This window comes from Scyliorhinus torazame, chromosome 8 (assembly GCF_047496885.1).
Source record: "Scyliorhinus torazame isolate Kashiwa2021f chromosome 8, sScyTor2.1, whole genome shotgun sequence".
Lineage (NCBI taxonomy): Eukaryota > Metazoa > Chordata > Chondrichthyes > Carcharhiniformes > Scyliorhinidae > Scyliorhinus > Scyliorhinus torazame.
In genome coordinates, this window is record NC_092714.1 from 5540873 (window position 1) to 5559273 (window position 18401).

Consider the following 18401-nt stretch of genomic DNA (forward strand, 5'->3'; position numbering starts at 1 on the left):
TGTTAACATTGAGCTGTCTGCCCTTAACAAATCCGGTTTGCTCCCCACCTATCACCCCCGGGACACAGTCTTCTATCCTCGTGGCCAAAGTCTTAGCCAGCAGCTTGGCATCTACGTTCAAAAGCGAGATTGGCCTATATGACCCACATTGCTCCGGGTCCTTCTCTCAATTAAGAATGAGTGAAATCGAGGCCTGCGACATCGTTGGGTGGAGGATCCCCCTCTCTTTAGCCTCATTAAAGGTCCTCATCAGCAGTGGGCACAACACCTCTGAGAACGTCTTATAAAATTCTGCCGGGTAGCCATCCGGCCCGGGAGCCTTGCCCAACTGCATGCCCTCCAATCCTTTAACAATTTCCTCTGCCTCACTCGGGGCCCCCAGCCCCTCGACCAGGTCCTCCTCCACCCTCGGAAACCTCAACTGATCAAGGAACTGCCTCATCCCTTTTACACCAGACGAGGGTTCTGACTCATATAATGTGCTATAAAATTCTTTTAAAACGTCGTTCACCCCCCCTGGGTACAAGACCATGTTACCCTCCCTAATCCTTACTCTCCCAATCTCCCTGGCCGCTTCTCTCTTCCTAAGCTGGTGCGCCAGCATCCTGCTCGCCTTTTCCCCATATTCGTAGACCGCCCCCCTTGCCCTCCTCAACTGCTCCACCGCGCTCCCCGTGGTCAACAACTCAAACTCTGCGTGTAGTTTCCGACGCTCTCAGGAGCCCCACATCCAGGGCCTCCGCATATCTCCTATTCACTCGAAGTATCACCTCCACTAATCTCTCCGTCTCTGCTCGCTTCACCTTTTCTCTATGAGACCGAATCGAAATTAGTTCCCTCTTACAACTGCCTTCAGAGCCTCCCAAACCGTCGCTGCTGATACCTCACCCGCATCATTAGTATCCAGGTAATTCTGGATGGACTTATTCAGCCGCCCGCAGACCGCTTCGTCCGCTAACAACTCCATATCCAGTCTCCACAGCGGGCGCTGCCCTCTCTCCTCACTCAACTGCAAATCCACCCAATGCGGGGCATGATCAGAGACTGCAATTGCCAAGTATTCCGTCCCCGCCACCTTCGGAATTAGCGCCCTGCTCAGAACAAAAAAATCAATTCGGGAGTAAACTTTATGGACATGAGAAAAAAACGAAAACTCCTTCGCCCTCAGCCACTCAAATCTCCACGGGTCTACCCCCCCCCACCCCCGCATCTGCTCCATGAAACCCCTCAACTCCTTCGCCGCGACAGACCTCCTCCCAGTCCTGGATTTTGACCGGTCAAGATTGGGATCAATGACTGTGTTAAAGTCTTCCCCATGATCAGGCCGCGATACTCCATGACGGGATCTTGCCTAACACCCGTCTCATAAATCCCACATCGTCCCAGTTCGGAGCGTATATGTTTACAAGCACAACCCGTACACCCTCCAACTTCCCACTCACCATTATATATCTACCCCCCTTATCTGCCACAATTCTTCCAGCCTCAAACGCCAACCGCTTGCTGATCAATATTGCTACCCCCCCTGGTCTTTGAGTCCAGCCCAGAGTGAAACACCTGACCAACCCACCCCTTTCTCAATCTCGCCTGGTCAATAATCTTTCGATGTGTCTCCTGAAGCATTGCTACGTCTGCCTTCAGTCCCTTTAAATGCGCCAAAACGCGAGACCATTTGACCAGCCCATTCAAACCTCTCACATTCCACATAATCATCCTGGACGGGGGGTAACACCCCTCTCTCCCCCCTGCCGACTAGACATAACCTTTTTTTGGTCAGCCCCGAGCCCGCGTCCCCCACTTCCCCGAGCTCCCCCACAAGCAGCAACCGCCTCCGACCTCCCTTTTGTTCCCCGATAATAGTTCCTCCCCTGTCAGCAAAGCAGCCTCCCACTCCCCCCCCCCACACCAGCACCCGAAACCTGATCCCCCAGGTCAAGCACCATCTTAGCACATGCTCACCCCGCACCTCGCATCTGAGAGTCAGCTGAACCATGCTGACCCCGACAACCACCGCCCCTAGTGCCAAAAAGTCTGGCTCCCTATTGTTCGAACCTCTCTCCCGACCTGAATAAACCATTTAATAACATCACATTCCCCAGTAAGCAAACAACCTCAAGTAAAATAAATTAACATAAACCAATGAAGAAACAATCGCTTGAAACCAGACCCAACCTCCCACAGAATAGCACCAACTTCGGGGCCCCCTCCCCCCTCTACAACAAATCCCTGCAAAAACAAAGCACCCTCAAACCACCACCCCAGCCCAATACTTAACCCAGAACTACATACAATCTTATTTGAACCGATACAAAAATTACACAGATTGCAAACCGCCGTTACATAACTTCTTCGAGACTTAGGTGTCCTTTAAGACGCTTCCAACTTCTTTTCTTTAATGAATGACCATACGTTGTCCGGTGCCTCAAAAGTAAAAGTGCCGGTGTCGTGTGTGACCCACAACCGCGCTGGATACAGCATCCTGAATTTCACCCCCTTCTTGAAGAGGATCGCATTCATCCGGTTAAACTCAGCACGTCTCTTGGCCAGCTCCGCTCCCAGGTCCTGGTAGGTGCGCACCTCGCTATTTTCCCATCTGCTGCTCCGCTCCTTCTTGGCCCACCGCAAGATGAATTCTTTGTCCGAAAAATGGTGGAAGCGCACCACCATGGCCCTCGGCGGGTCATTCACCTTAGGCTTCCTTGCGAGGGCTTGATGCGCTCCATCCACTTTTAGGGGCCGGGAAAACGCCCCGGGCCCCATCAGCGTCTCCAGCTTGCTCGCCACATATGCTCCCACATTCGACCCCTCAATTCCTTCGGGAAGGCCAACGATCCTTAAGTTCTGCCTCCTGGACCTGTTCTCCAGGTCCTCCAACTTCTCCTGCATTCTCTTGTGTCGCTCATCCAACACCTCCACCTTGTGCTCCAGCACGGTTAGATAGTCCTCCTGGCTGGACAACTTCAGCTCAATTTCTTGTATCGCTTTCCCTTGGGCCGCCTGGTTCAAAACCACTTGATCGATCGCAGCCTTGATCAGGTCCAGCGTTTCCTTTTTCAGCTCAGCGAAATAGTCCTTAAAGAACTTCATCTGCTGCTCCTTAGACCACTGAGCCACCGCTCCCTGGTCCTGGCCCTCCGCCGTGCTGCGCCGCGATACCAGCTCCGACTGCTACACTCTATCCGGGCTGAGTCTTTTTACACGGTCACTTCTAGTCCAATTAGTCATACATCAGAGGGAGAACCCTTCTTAATATTTCCCACTGCATCGATCTATCCCCTAAAGTCCGAGAAAAGTTGGGAAAAAAGGTCCGAAAGTCCGTTCCGAGCGGGAGCTGTCGAATGTGCGACCTACTCCTCCATGGTCGTCACTGGAAGCCAATCCTGTGCAAAACTAAGGAACACTCCATCATTCCAACCATTACATCTGTGGGAATGGCCGACTCAGCCATGGCCGAGAATTCAAATCAATTCTGCTGGTCCACTGGAGGGTCACATGTTCTCAGTGATTGTGGGCACGCACCCAAAATGGCCGGAAGTCATGATAATGAAGCCAACGGCGACTGAACAAACCATTGAAGAACCAGACAAAATATTCAGAAGGTTTGGAACAGCGGAGCAGATTGTCAGTGATAATGGGACACAGTTTACTTTGAAGCAGTTTGAGATATATTTGAAAGGGAACGGAATACACCAAATCAAGTCAGCTCCATAGCATTCAGCAATGAATGGATTGGCTAAACATTTTGTTCAACATTAAAACATTCTACCAAAGCTTTGAAGGACCAGGGAACATGAAGAGTAAGCACATTTCTGTTGAATGATGGCAGGAGGAGGCATCAAGAGAGAGAGAGCGAGAGAGAGAGAGGAGTGGAGGGGTAAGCAGCAAGAGCTGGATGGTGACTTTCAATGGGCTGCCCCTTGCCGATGTCAAGACCCTCACAGTCAGGTACTGAGTGTCTATGAATGAGGGACACCCATCCCCCACCTCCATCCAGGAGTTTGCAAGAAACCTGGACAGGATTTGGTGTTTGGGCTCCCCTTGTGCCGATTGCCCCACCTGCCGCTCGGTGAATACCAGTGGCACCGGGATGAGGCCATTAAGTGGGCATTAAAATCAGAATGGGGAACCATTCATGAGCTTTGCAGCTGCAGACTTAATTGGGGCAGAGACAGGAAGGTGGCAGGTGGCACCTTCTGCCCTGATTAAATGTCACGTGGCCTCCACACTCACCTTGGGGTAAATTCTATTTTGCCCCACATGTGCAACACGATTTGGAGTTAACAATGTAGATGCAGCCCACAGGGGGCGGGATTCTCCCAGCCCTGCGCCGGTCCGGAGAATCCCCGCGAACGGGCCACGCCGCCGGCACAGAATCGGCGCCATTGGCACCGGGGTGGTTGGCGCGCCGCCGGTCGCGGCCGCTCTACACGGCAGGCCCGCCAATTCTCCAGCCCGGATGTGCCGAACGGCCATAGGAAAGAGCCGAGTCCCGCCGCCGCCGTTCTAACCTGCTTTGGGTCGGCGGGACCTCGGTGTGTAAGGTTCGGGTGGCGGCCTGTGGGGGTGAGGGGGGGGTCCGACCCTCCTTTCCTACACACCGGCCCCTGTAGCCCTGCGCTATGTTGCGTTGGGGCCGGCACATTGTAGGAGGCCACTGCGCATGTCCTCGTTGGCACAGGCGCAACTGTGCATGAGCGGATCCCGCAGCGCACAGTTCGCGCGGGGATCTGCTGCTGGATCGGCCAGAACCGCTCCAGCGCCGTGCAGGACCCCTGTAGGGGCCAGAATTAAACGTGGGAGCGACCCGTTCACGCCGTCGTAAAATGCAACGGCATTTACACCGGCATGGACACTCTGCCGCGGGATTGGAGAATCCCGTCCAGGAGCTTCGACATCACAATAAATGGATGAGCTCTTTCAGGCTTCAGTCCATGTATATCAGTGAATAACAGTCATCAAAATATGTAAGTGATAAGCGCAGAGTTGATGGCACATTAATCTTCAGATTCTCACATTTTCATACGTTTCTCCCTGTTCACTAAATCACTTTAACATAAAATAATAACTTTGTTAAATCATTTGCAATTTAGTGTTAATTCATCATGTTGTAATAAATGAGCAACCAACGCGAATTACATAAATGTAGGCTATTACTCATGTTCTAAAACTACAGATTTGCATTTCTGGGGCGAGATTCTCCGACCACCTGCCGGGTCGGAGAATCGCCGGGGGCTGGCGTGAATCCCGCCCCCCTCCGGTTGCCGAATTCTCCACCACTGGATATTTGGCGGGGGCGGGAATCGCGGCGCGCCGGTTGGCGGGCCCCCCCCCGCGATTCTCCGGCCCGGATGGGCCGAAGTCCCGCCGCTAAAATGCCTGTCCCACCGGCGTAGATTAAACCACATCTCTTACCGGCGGGACAAGGCGGTGCGGGAGGGCTCCGGGGTCCTGGGGGTGCCACCACGGTGGCCTGGCCCACGATCAGGGCCCACCGATCCGCGGGCGGGCCTGTGCCGTGGGGGCACTCTTTCCCTTCCGCCTTCGCCACGGTCTCCACCATGGCGGAGGCGGAAGAGACTCCCTCCACTGCGCATGCGCGGGGATGCCGTGAGCGGCCGCTGACGCTCCCGCGCATGCGCCGCCCGGAGATGTCATTTCCGCGCCAGCTGGCGGGGCACCAAAGGCCTTTTCCGCCAGCTGGTGGGGCGAAAATCAGTCCGGCGCGGGCCTAGCCCCTGAAGGTTGGGGCTCGGCCCCCCCAAGATGCGTAGGATTCCGCACCTTTGGGGCGGCGCGATGCCCGACTGATTTGTGCAGTTTTTGGCACCGGTCGGCGGACATCGCGCCGATACCGGAGAATTTTGCTCAAGGTTACACACTGAGAGCACTGCCAGCTACATTAGGTCAAAAAAGAGAGATTCTGGGTTTTGAACTTAAAACAGGCTCTTCACGTAGAAGCCAGCTTTGATCAAGAAAACATAGTCCATATGTGATCTGACCAATAGTCCTTATAGAACATACAGTGCAGAAGGAGGCCATTCGGCCCATCTAGTCTGCACCGACCCACTTAAGCCCACACTTCCACCCTATCCCTGTAACCCAATAAAACCCTCCTAACTTTTTTTGGTCACTAAGGGCAATTTATCATGGCCAATCCACCTAACCTGCACGTCTTTGGACTGTGGGAGGAAACCGGAGCACCCGGAGGAAACCCACGCAGACACGGGGAGAACGTGCAGACTCCGCACAGACAGTGACCCAGCGGGGAATCGAACCTGGGACCCTGGCGCTGTGAAGCCACAGTGCTATCCACTTGTGCTACCATGCTGCCCAAGGACTACTCGAGAGGTCATCATCAAAAAGGTGAATTCAGGGTGGCATGTGGCACAGTGGTTAGCACTGGGACTGCGGTGCTGAGGACCCGGGTTCGAATCCCGTCCCTGAGTCACTGTCCGTGTGGAATTTGCACATTCTCCCCATGTCTGCGTGGGTTTCACCCCCACACCCAAAGATGTGCAGGGTAGGTCGATTGGCCACACTAAATTGCCCCTTAATTGGAAAAGAAAAATAATTGGCTACTCTAAATTTAGAAAATAAAAAGGTGAATTCAGGATAAGAATTACTTGACATTTTTGTTCTTTAGGGTTTTGGCCAAAGATGGTGTCTTTACCAGTACAGGCTTCGAGGGCCGAAGAGCCTGTTCCTGTGCTGTATTGTTCTTTGATTTTTGAAGGTGCAAGAGTTCCTTCTCGCTCCACTGTCGAGCGGAATATCAGTATAAAACCTCTTCCTTTCCAGATTTCTAAGACCTCCATAAACTCTGTCTGCAAGGGGCTCATCCGTTTTTGTACTTTTTTTTGTAGGTGATGATGTGGACCACTGTCCCCGCAACCCCCCCCCCCCCCCCCCCCCCATGCCCCACTCAGCGTGCTCTGCAGCTATTCAATCCTTGACCTTGGCACCAGGCAGGCACCATTCAATCCTGGAGTCATGTCTGTGGCTGCATGGTCATCATGGCTCCCTATGGCACTGGACACAATGCAAGCCCTATGTCCCTTCTATTAATCTCCCTTCATCTTTTGTACTACAGGCCCTCTGTGCCTTTCTCTTTCCCTGGCTATAGAATTCCCATTACTATTGCTTTCCCAAATTTCCCCCGGATTCCACCCTTCTCACCGCTGCCGTACCTACGTTTCCATGGATATGGCTCTCGCTGCATTAACCAGAGGAACCACCATCACCACGGTACTTCAAATTGAACCTTGATGAGAGAGCGAGATGCACACAGTGGTCATTTCTCAAAAAAAAAAGCCCAACATGCGGTTCTGTACAGTGACAGGTAATCTACTAATTTTGCACAAGAAGGTAAGGTTGAACTGCGTTGGACACAGAGTTTGAAAGATATCCGTGCAAAAGAAACACAATCTGGATGCTGGAAATATGAAATAAATGCAGAAAATGCTGGAAATGCCCAACATGTCAGGAAGCATCTGTGGAGAGAGAAAGAGTTCATGCTTCAACAGACTCATCGACCTTAAACTGTTTCTCTCTTGCCATAGATGCTGCCAGACAAAGAACAAAGAACAAAGAAAGGTACAACACAGGAACAGGCCCTTCGGCCTCCAGGCCCGTGCCGACCATGCTGCCCGACTAAACTACAATCTTCTACACTTCCTGGGTCCGTATCCCTCTATTCCCATCCTATTCATGTATTTGTCAAGGTGCCCCTTAAACGTCACTATCGTCCCTGCTTCCACCACCTCCTCCGGCAGTGAATTCCAGGCACCCACTACCCTCTGTGTAACAATCTTGCCTCGTACATCTCCTCTAAACCTTGCCCCTTGCACCATTGCCACAGAGGGCGGTGGAGGCCGGGACGTTGAGTGTCTTTAAGACAGAAGTTGATAAATTCTTGATTTCTCAAGGAATTAAGGGCTATGGAGAGAGAGCGGGTAAATGGAGTTGAAATCAGCCATGATTGAATGGTGGAGTGGACTCGATGGGCCGAATGGCCTTACTTCCGCTCCTATGTGTTATGGTCTTAAACCTATGCCCCCTGGTAATTGACCCCTCTACCCTGGGAAAAAGTCTCTGACTATCCACTCTGTCTATGCCCCTCATAATTTTGTAGACCTCTATCAGGTCGCCCCTCAATCTTCTTCGTTCCAGTGAGAACAAACCAATTTTATTCAACTCTCCTCATAGCTAATGCCCTCTATACCAGGCAACATCCTGTTAAATCTCTTCTGTGCCCTCTCTAAAGCCTCCACATCCTTCTGGTAGTGTGGCAACCAGAATTGAACACTATACTCCAAGTGTGGCCTAACTAAGGTTCTACAAAGCTGCAACATGACTTGCCAATTCTTAAACTCAATGCCCCGGCCAATGAAGGCAAGCATGCCGTATGCCTTCTTGACTACCTTCTCCACCTGTGTTGCCCTTTCAGTGACCTGTGGACCTGCTAAATCATTCCAGTGTTTTCTCATTTTTAAAGACAGCAGTTAGGGGAACAGTTTTCTGTTGAGCAAAAGCTCCAAACCCAAGGTTGTACATTAAATAACAAAAGAATAAAGTCTTCTTAAAATTTAGAGATTAGTTTAGTGCAAGGCACACTAAGAAATTGTGTGTTTTAAAATGCCTTTTATCACACACAAGGATGTTCCTTTATCTTTCAAACAATAATGGAAGAACACATTCAGAAAACTTTATTCAGCAGCCATTTTTCTGCCAAACTCATTTACTTCTCAATAAAAATTCTATCCAGTCTCTTTTGAAAATGAAAAAAAGTCAATATTTGTGCCCTGTTGTGCTGTCAGTCAGAGTCCAGTCTTTGGCTACTTGTTTTACACAGTATGTAACAATGTTAAGTACTGCAAGATTAATTTTTATTAATTCTAATTGTGCAATGCAATTTGGGCTCTTATTCACCCAAATCACATTCAGATAAATGGTATGAAAATGTTTGCTGGAGATAATCTCATACCAATTCAGCTTCACACCAAATGAAGGACAAACATTGTCTTAAAGAATTTAAATTAAATTAATACTGACTCAAATGTTCATTTTTGACTTTGTTACGATCTCCATATAGACCAATATCTTTGTTAAAAATATATTTTTGAATTCTCTGTGACTGATTGTCACACAACAGGATTTCACGACTTTAACTGTAACAAACAAACTAAAAACAACATTGTCTAAATATTACTGAAAAGAAAGACATGCTGCTGAAGATTTTCAAATGACACTGATCAGGACAAATGCAAAAATGTCAAATTTCAAATGATCACAATTTATGTCACAGGATCAAAGTGATGTCTTGTGCCTTTATTGAATTACTTGAAAGCATGGGTAGCCTTTAGTTCCTCATCACTTTCTCAATGGTAACACCTCGGCCAATCAGAGTCAACTTGACAACCAATGAGCATCTTTTGCTCAAGTCCAAATGGAAATCAAATGGACATCTAAGGGGCGTCATTCTCCGACCCCCTGCCGGGTCGGAGAATGGCCGTTGGCCGCCGTGAATCCCGCTCCCGCCCCCGCCGAAGTCTCCGGTACCGGAGATTGGGCGGGGGCGGGAATCGGGCCGCGCAGGTTGGCGGGACCCCCCGCTCAATTCTCCGGCCCGGATGGGCCGAAGTCCCGCCGAGAAATTGCCTGTCCCGCCGGCGTAAATCAAAGCTGGTATTTACCGGCGGGACCAGGCGGCGTGGGCGGGCTCCGGGGTCCTGGGGGGGGGCACGGGGCGATCTGGCCCCGGGGGGTGCCCCCACGGTGGCCTGGCCCGCGATCGGGGCCCACCAATCCGCGGGCGGGCCTGTGCCGTGGGGGCACTCTTTCCCTTCTGCCTCCGCCACGGCCTCCACCATGGCGGAGGCGGAAGTGACTCTCCCCACTGCGCATGCGCGGGAAACTTTCCAGCTGGCGGGGCAACAAACGGCATTTCCGCCAGCTGGCGGGGCGGAAATCCCTCCGGCGTCGGCCTAGCCCCTCAATGTTGGGGCTCGGCCCCCAAAGATGCGGAGCATTCCGCACCTTTGGGCCGGCGCGATGCCCGTCTGATTGGTGCCGTTTTTGGCGCCAGTCGGCGGACATCGCGCCGTTGGGGGAGAACTTCGCCCAAGGTGTCTGACTGGGCCACACCAGTCACGTCGAAGAGATTCAGAGCAAATCATCAGCTCTTTTTATGCCCTGCTTAATTTTCTTATTAAAATCATTAAAAAAGAAAATTGTGCACAGCATAGAATAGGTTTCTCATTCACCATGACTCATTTTCATCCCTGGATCTTTATAACTTAATCTCAACACACAAGTTCAAATCCCTTCACAACAGTGGGGGAATATACATTAATTAAATAAATCTGTTCTAAAAATCTGGTACCAGAACAGGTGACCGTGAAACTACTGATCTGTCATAAATACAGACTTCTCATACCATTTAAAGTAAGAAAATGTGCTGTCCTTGCCTGCTCTAGTCTATATGTGACTCGAGACTCACAGCGATATTGTGGCCTGTGAAATGGCACAACTCCACTGAGATCACCAGATTAAAAATGCATTTCTAGAAGTGGAGACAGTAAAAGCAATGGATTGGGTGAAAATTGTAAGGAAAGAGGTACCGGAAAGCCACCTGCATCTGGCCACTAACATACGGGGCGGAATTCTCCCCCCCCACGCCGGGAGGGAGAATCGCCCGGGTGCCGCGCGTGTCCCTCCACGCCGTCCCGACGCCCGCACGCGATTCTCCCACCCCCCCCTAACCGGTGCGGCGCGAATCACGGCTGGCCGCTGGGAGAATCACCGCTTGCCGTTGGTAATGGGCGAGCGGCGATTATCCGGCCCGGATGGACCGAGCTGCCTGCCCAGCACGACAGGTTCCCGCCGGCGTCATCCACACCTGGTCGCTGCCGGCGGGAACAGCTCGGGAACGCTGGGGGGGGGCGGCCTGTGTGGGGGGCGAGGGGGGTCCTGCACCGGGTGGGGCTCAAAAGGGGTCTGGCCCACGATCGGTGCCCACTGATCGGCGCGCCGACATCTCTGAAGGAGGACTTCCTTTCCTTCGCTGCCCTGCAAGATCGATCCGCCATCATCATGCGGGGCGGCCGCGGGAGGACGGCAACTGCCATGCACGGGTGACGTCATTTACGCGGCGCCACTTTTACGCGGCGCCAAGGCCCGGCGCGCGTAAATGACTCGGCGCCGCTCCTAGCCCCCCGGGGGCGGGAGAATAGGGGGCTGGGAACGGCCTCCGACGCCGGAGAATTGCACCCACGGTCTCTTGTAGAGAGCTCATTGAATCCTCTGCTTCCCTCAGCTGAGGCGGGTTTGGTGCGCAGGGACATGAATTTGGGTCTATGGCTCTGAGGGATGAACAAGTTAGTATAATGTGTGTTTTTTTTCACAGCAATGACTGATAGTAAGATCCGAACTGTGCATTGAGTAAAGATACTTAATCATCCCCTGCAGTAAGTGCTCCGCTCTCTGAGTTAATGTTATCAAGCAGCAATTGGCCTCTTTTCTCTTTTTATAGTACTGACAATGATAAACAATGGGTTTCAGTTTTATTTTTGTGGAACACTGAGGGGTTTTCTGTCAGTTGTTTTCCGCTGAGACTTTGCCCAGATAGTAATTTGTTGTCAAATGGAATCCGATTGCAGCAATATAATCCATTCAGTGGGCAGTGCGAGGATTAGTCACTTAGTATCGTAGTTTTTGATAGCAAATAATGGCAAACTACAATGATTTATTGCTGAAACAATGGTGTAAGCTGTGCGTGGAAAGGACTATTATCTGGGCACGCAGATCTGAAAGCTTAACATATTGTTTTATCTTCTTAACCCTCTGAGTGTTCAATTTTATTTCAGCTTTCAAATTGTGTGCCGATTCCTCATATAAAAATGGGCTGACAAACACGTCCCCCAATAACTTTCCCGTTTCCTGCCTGGTGCTGGATTCCCCGCCGTCCGCCAGCGGAATTCCCAATCCGACGGAGAATCCAGCCCACCCTCTTGGAGGGTGACTCTGAATGAGAAATGGTTATTGCAGAACAGGACCGGGATTCTCCCCCACCCGGCGGGGGGCGGTGGCCCGGCGGTATGGAGTGGCGGGAACCACTCCGGCGTCGGGCAGCCCCAAAGGTGCGGATTCTCCGCACCTTTAGGGGCCAAGCACTCAACGTGAGGGGCTAGGCCATAGCCGGAGTGGTTTCCGCTGCACCGGCTGGCGTGGAAGGCCTTTGGCGCCACGCCAGCTGGGGCCGAAAGGACTTCGCCGGGGGGTGTCTCTTGTGCGTCGGCCATCGCGGAGGCTGTGGCCGAGGCGGAGAGAAATGTGTGCCCCCACGGCACAGGCCCGTCCGCGGATCGGTGGGCCCCGATCGCGGGCCAGGCCACCGTGGAGGCACCCCCCAGGGCCAGAACGTCCCCCCCCCCCCCCCAGGACACCGGAGCCCGCCCACGCCGCCTAGCCCGCCGGTAAGAGAGGTGGTTTGATTCTCGCCGGCGGGACAGGCATGACAGCAGCGAGACTTTGGTCCATCACGGGCCGGAGAATCGCCGGGGGGAGGGGGGGGGCCCGCCGACCGGCGCAGCGCGATTCCCGCCCCCACCGAATATCCAGTACCGGAGAATTCGGCAACCAGCAGGGGCGGGATTCACGGCAGCTCCCAGCGATTCTCCGACCCGGCAGGGGGTCAGAGAATCCTGTCCAAGTCGATTGAAACCTAACACGCTGGGGGCTGAAGACAGGGCAGAATAACCTTAAAATCAAAGCCAGGGAAATAAGAAAAGAAACACTTATCAGTGTAAGGGTTATTCAAGTGCAGACTTAGACCAAAAGACATAGATGCAGAATTAGGCCATTCGGCCCATCGAGTCTGCTCCGCCATTCAACCATGGCTGATATTTTTCTCATCCCCATTCTCCTGCCTTCTCCCCATAACCCTGATCCCGTTATTAATCAAGAACCTATCTATCTCTGTCTTAAAGACACTCAGTGATTTGGCCTCCACAGCCTTCTGCGGCAAAGAGTTCCACAGATTCACCACCCTCTCTGGCTGAAGAAATTCCTCCACATCTCTGTTTGAAAGGATCGTCCCTTTAGCCTAAGATTGTGTTCTCTGATTCTAGTTTTTCCTACAAGTGGAAACAACCTCTCCACGTCCACTCTATCAAGGCCTCGCAGTATCCTGTAAGTTTCAATAAGATCCCCCCTCATCCTTCTAAACTCCGACGAGTAGTGCCAGAGGACTGGAGTATAACAAATGTGGTTCCTTTGATCAAGAAGGGGAGTAGAGACAACCCCGGCAACTATAGACCGGTGAGCCTCACGTCTGTTGTGGGTAAAGTCTTGGAGGGGATTATAAGAGACAAGATTTATAATCATCTAGATAGGAATAATATGATCAGGGATAGTCAGCATGGCTTTGTGAAGGGTAGGTCATGCCTCACAAACCTGATCGAGTTCTTTGAGAAGGTGACTGAACAGGTAGACGAGGGTAGAGCAGTTGATGCGGTGTATATGGATTTCAGTAAAGCATTTGATAAGGTTCCCCACGGTAGGCTATTGCAGAAAATACGGAGGCTGGGGATTGAGGGTGATTTAGAGATGTGGATCAGAAATTGGCTAGCTGAAAGAAGACAGAGGGTGGTGGTTGATGGGAAATGTTCAGAATGGAGTTCAGTTACAAGTGGCGTACCACAAGGATCTGTTTTGGGGCCGCTGCTGTTTGTCATTTTTATAAATGACCTAGAGGAGGGCGCAGAAGGGTGGGTGAGTAAATTTGCAGACGACACTAAAGTCGGTGGTGTTGTCGACAGTGCAAAGGATGTTGCAGGTTACAGAGGGACATAGATAAGCTGCAGAGCTGGGCTGAGAGGTGGCAAATGGAGTTTAATGTAGAGAAGTGTGAGGTGATTAATTTTGGAAGGAATAACAGGAATGCGGAATATTTGGCTAATGGTAAAATTCTTGGAAGTGTGGATGAGCAGAGGGATCTCAGTGTCCATGTACATAGATCCCTGAAAGTTGCCACCCAGGTTGATAGGGTTGTGAAGAAGGCCTATGGAGTGTTGGCCTTTATTGGTAGAGGGATTGAGTTCCGGAGTCATGAGGTCATGTTGCAGCTGTACAAAACTCTGGTACGGCCGCATTTGGAGTATTGCGTACAGTTCTGGTCACCTCACTATAGGAAGGGCGTGGAAGCTTTGGAACGGGTGCAGAGGAGATTTACCAGGATGTTGCCTGGCATGGAGGGAAAATCTTATGAGGAAAGGCTGATGGACTTGAGGTTGTTTTCGTTGGAGAAAAGAAGGTTAAGAGGAGACATAATAGAGGCATACAAAATGATCAGGGGGTTAGATAGGGTGGACAGTGAGAGCCTTCTCCCGCGGATGGAAATGGCTAGCACGAGGGGACATCGCCTTAAACTGAGGGGTAATAGATATAGGACAGAGGTCAGAGGTAGGTTCTTTACGCAAAGAGTGGTGAGGCCGTGGGATGCCCTACCTGCAACAGTAGTGAATTCGCCAACATTGAGGGCATTTAAAAGTTTATTGGATAAGCATATGGATGATAATGGCATAGTGTAGGTTAGATGGCTTTTGTTTTTTGACTTCCCATGTCGGTGCAACATCGTGGGCCGAAGGGCCTGTACTGCGCTGTATCGTTCTATGTTCTATGAGTACAGACCCAGAGTCCACAATCGTTCCTCATATGACAAACTGTTCATTCATGGGATCATTCTTGTGAACCTCCTCTGGACCCTTTCAAGGCCAGCACATCCTTCCTTAGATACAGGGACCAAATACTCCAAATGGGGTCTGACCAGAGCCTTATACAGCCTCAGAAGTACATTCCTGTATTCTCGCCCTCTCGACATGAATGCTAACATTGCATTTGCCTTCCTAACTGCCGACTGAACCTGCACGTTAACCTTAAGAGAATCGTGAACAAGGACTCCCAAGTCCCTTTGTGTTTCTGATTTCCTAAGCATTTCCCCATTTAGAAAATAGTCTATGCCTAAATTCCTCCATCCAAAGTGCATAACCTCACACTTTTCCACATTGTATTTCATCTGCTACTTCTTTGCCCACTCTCCTAGCCTGTCCAAATCCTTCTGCAGCCCCCTTGCTTCCTCAATACTACCTGTCCCTCTCCAGATCTTTGTATCATCTGCAAACTTAGCAACAGTGTCTTCAGTTCCTTCTTCCAGATCATTAATGTATATTGTGAAAAGTTGTGGTCCCAGCACCGACCCCTGAGGCACACCACTAGTCACCGGCTGTCATCCTGAAAAAGACCCCTTTACCCCCACTCTTTGCCTTCTGCCAGTCAGCCAATCCTCTCTCCATGCCAGGATCTTACCCTTAACACCATGGGCTCTTAACTTATTTAACAGTCTCCTATGCGGCACCTTGTCAAAGGCCTTCTGGAAATCTAAATAAATCACATCCACTGATTCTCCTTTGTCTAACTTCCTTGTTATCTCCTCAAAGAACTCTAACAGATTTGTCAGACACGACCTTCCTTTGACAAAGCCGTGCTGACTCAGTCCTATTTTATGCATTTCCAAGTGCTTTGCGATCTCATCTTTAATAACAGACTCTAAAATCTTACCAATGACCGAAGTCAGGCTAACCGGCCTATAAATTCCCGTCTTCTGCCTCCCTCCCTTCTTAAACAGCGGTGTTACATTAGCCACTTTCCAGTCCTCTGGGACCCTTCCTGCCTCCGGTGATTTCTGAAAGATCACCACCAATGCCTCCACAATCTCCTCAGCTATCTCTTTTAGAATCCTGGCGTGAAGTCCATCCAGTCCAGGTGACTTATCCACCTTCAGACCTTTCAGTTTCCCCACAACCTTCTCCTTAGTAATGGTCACTGCACTCACCTCTGCCCCCTGGTTCTCCTGGAGCTCTAGCATCCCACTGGTGTCTTCAACTGTGAAGACTAATGCAAAGTAACTATTCAGTTCATTGCCATTTCTTTGTTTCCTATTATTTGTTCTACAGCCACATTTTCCAGTGGTCCAACATCTATTTTTGCCTCTCTCTTACCTTTTATATATTGAAAAAAATCTCTTCCTAACTTCCTTTATATTACGAGCTAGCTTGCACTCGTACTTCATCTTCTCTCCCCTTATTGCTTTTTTAGTTGTCCTCTGCTCGCTTTTAAATGATTCCCAATTCTCTGGCTTCTCACTAATTCTCGCCACTTTGCATGCTTTTTCTTTTGCTTTTATGCTGTCGTTGACTTCCCTCGTCAACCATGGATGCCTTGTCCTCCCTTTAGCATTTTTCCTCCTCCTTGGGGTGAATTTCTGCTATGCCTCCCGAATAACCCCCCAAAACTCCTGCCATTGCTGTTCCACTGTCTTCCCTACTGGGCTCCTTCTCCAATCAACTCTGGCCAGTCATGTCTTTGTCGTTACCCTTATTTAATTGTGATACCGTTACATCTGATTGCAGCTTCTCCCTCTCAAACTGCAGGGTAAATTCTATCACATTGTGGTCACTGCTCCCTAAGGGTTCCTTCACCCTAAGATCCCTAATCAAGTCTGGCTCATTACACATCAGCAAATCCAGAATTGCCTGTTCCCTAGTGGGCTCTACCACAAGCAGCTCCAAAATAACCATCTCTTTAACATTCAACAAATTCCTTTTCTTGGGATCTACTGCCAACCTGATTTTTCCCAGTCCACCTGCATATTGACGTCCACCATGATTATTGTGATATTGCCTTTTTTACAGAGGAGCGGTTGAATAAACTCGGTTTGTTCTCACTGGAACGACGGAGGTTGAGGGCGACCTGATAGAGGTCTACGAAATTACGAGGGGCACAGACAGAGTGGATAGTCAGAGGCTTTTCCCCAGAGTAGAGGGGTCAATTACTAGGGGGCATAGGTTTAAGGTGAGAGGGGCAAGGTTTAGAGTAGATGTACGAGGCAAGTTTTTTACACAGAGGGCAGTGGGTGCCTGGAACTCGCTACCGGAGGAGGTGGTGGAAGCAGGGACGATAGTGACATTTAAGGGGCATCTTGACAAATACATGAATAGGATGGGAATAGAGGGATACGGACCCCGGAAGTGTAGAAGATTGTAGTTTAGACGGGCAGCATGGTCGGCACAGGCTTTGAGGGCCGAAGGGCCTGTTCCTGTGCTGTACATTTCTTTGTTCTTTGTATATGCTTTCTCTATCTCCTGATTTATTTTCTGCCCCACATCCTGACTACTGCTCGGGGGCCTGTACATAACTCCCATCAGGGTCTTTTTACCTTTGTGATTCCTCAACTCTACCCACAGAGACTCTATGCCTTCTGATCCTTAATTGCTCCTTGCTATCAATGTAACTTCATTTCTTACTAACAATGCAACCCCGCCCCCTTTGCCCACCTGCCTGTCCTTTCGATAGGACACGTATCCTTGGATATTTAGATCCCAGCCTTGATCCCCTAGCGGTCACCCACCTTCCCTGACAAAAAGCAATATATTAAATTTGTACAAATGTATAGATAAAATGATCTGGAGCCAAGCTAACTGGATCGAGTTAAGAAACAGATGATCTCATGAAACTGTTCTCTTCAACTCCTTAAAGTGTGGGGGCAGGAACAAGGGGATGGTTACTTGAGGAGCTGATTAGTTATTCCGGTACCTATTTATTGATTTATTTATTTATTGAAATTATTATTGATTATTTCCAAACAGCCTTTCCAGCTGCAGCAATTCTGTCCTATCAGCACATCTGGTCATTGACTTTGGAATTAAAGGCTCAGGGGGAGTTGGAAACACTGCGGAGAACAAGTCCCAACAGAGGACCAAATCCCAAATCACAACTGGAAGATATAGCATACAAGGCTCGGGAAGCAAATGGTAATTAACTGGGGTACTTTTATCGGTGGCAGGCTGTGAGGGTAAAGGTTGGGAGGTCAGATGTGAAGGTGAATTGTATGTTTGTTAATTTGCTGGACCTGTCATGGCAGCCATTGGGAAGTTCATTATTTTACGTTTAATTTGTTTAATATTTCTTCTGTGAAGGACAACCAATCACAAAGTGCGGCTGTTATTTACCCTTTCCCCCATTGCTAGTTGTTGACAATGGAACCAATGAGAGACTTGTACATCAGTCTACCGTATGGCAGTCTTTACATAAAATGATTATTACATAAGATGGTGACTTGACATATGGTATTTCAATGCACCAAATATCTCAATAGGGCAACACAGTAGCACAGTGGTTAGCACTGTTGCTTTGCAGTGGCAGGGTCTCAGGTTCGATTCCTGGCTTGGGTCAGTGTCTGTGCGGAGTCTGCACGTTCTCCCCGTGTCTGCGTGGGTTTCCTCCGGGTGCTCCGGTTTCCTCCCACAAGTCCCGAAAGACGTGCTGTTAGGTAATTTGGGCGTTGT

General features: G+C 50.3%; 1 long non-coding RNA gene across 1 annotated transcript in view; it reads left to right on the forward strand.

Moving 5' to 3' along the window:
- LOC140428709 (uncharacterized) overlaps positions 1-18401 on the forward strand; it is a 180590-nt gene that overhangs the window by 93068 nt on the left and 69121 nt on the right. Inside the window, exon 3 of the long non-coding RNA XR_011948831.1 lies at positions 17703-17867. This is a non-coding gene — a long non-coding RNA (uncharacterized lncRNA). The remainder of the gene's footprint in view (positions 1-17702; positions 17868-18401) is intronic.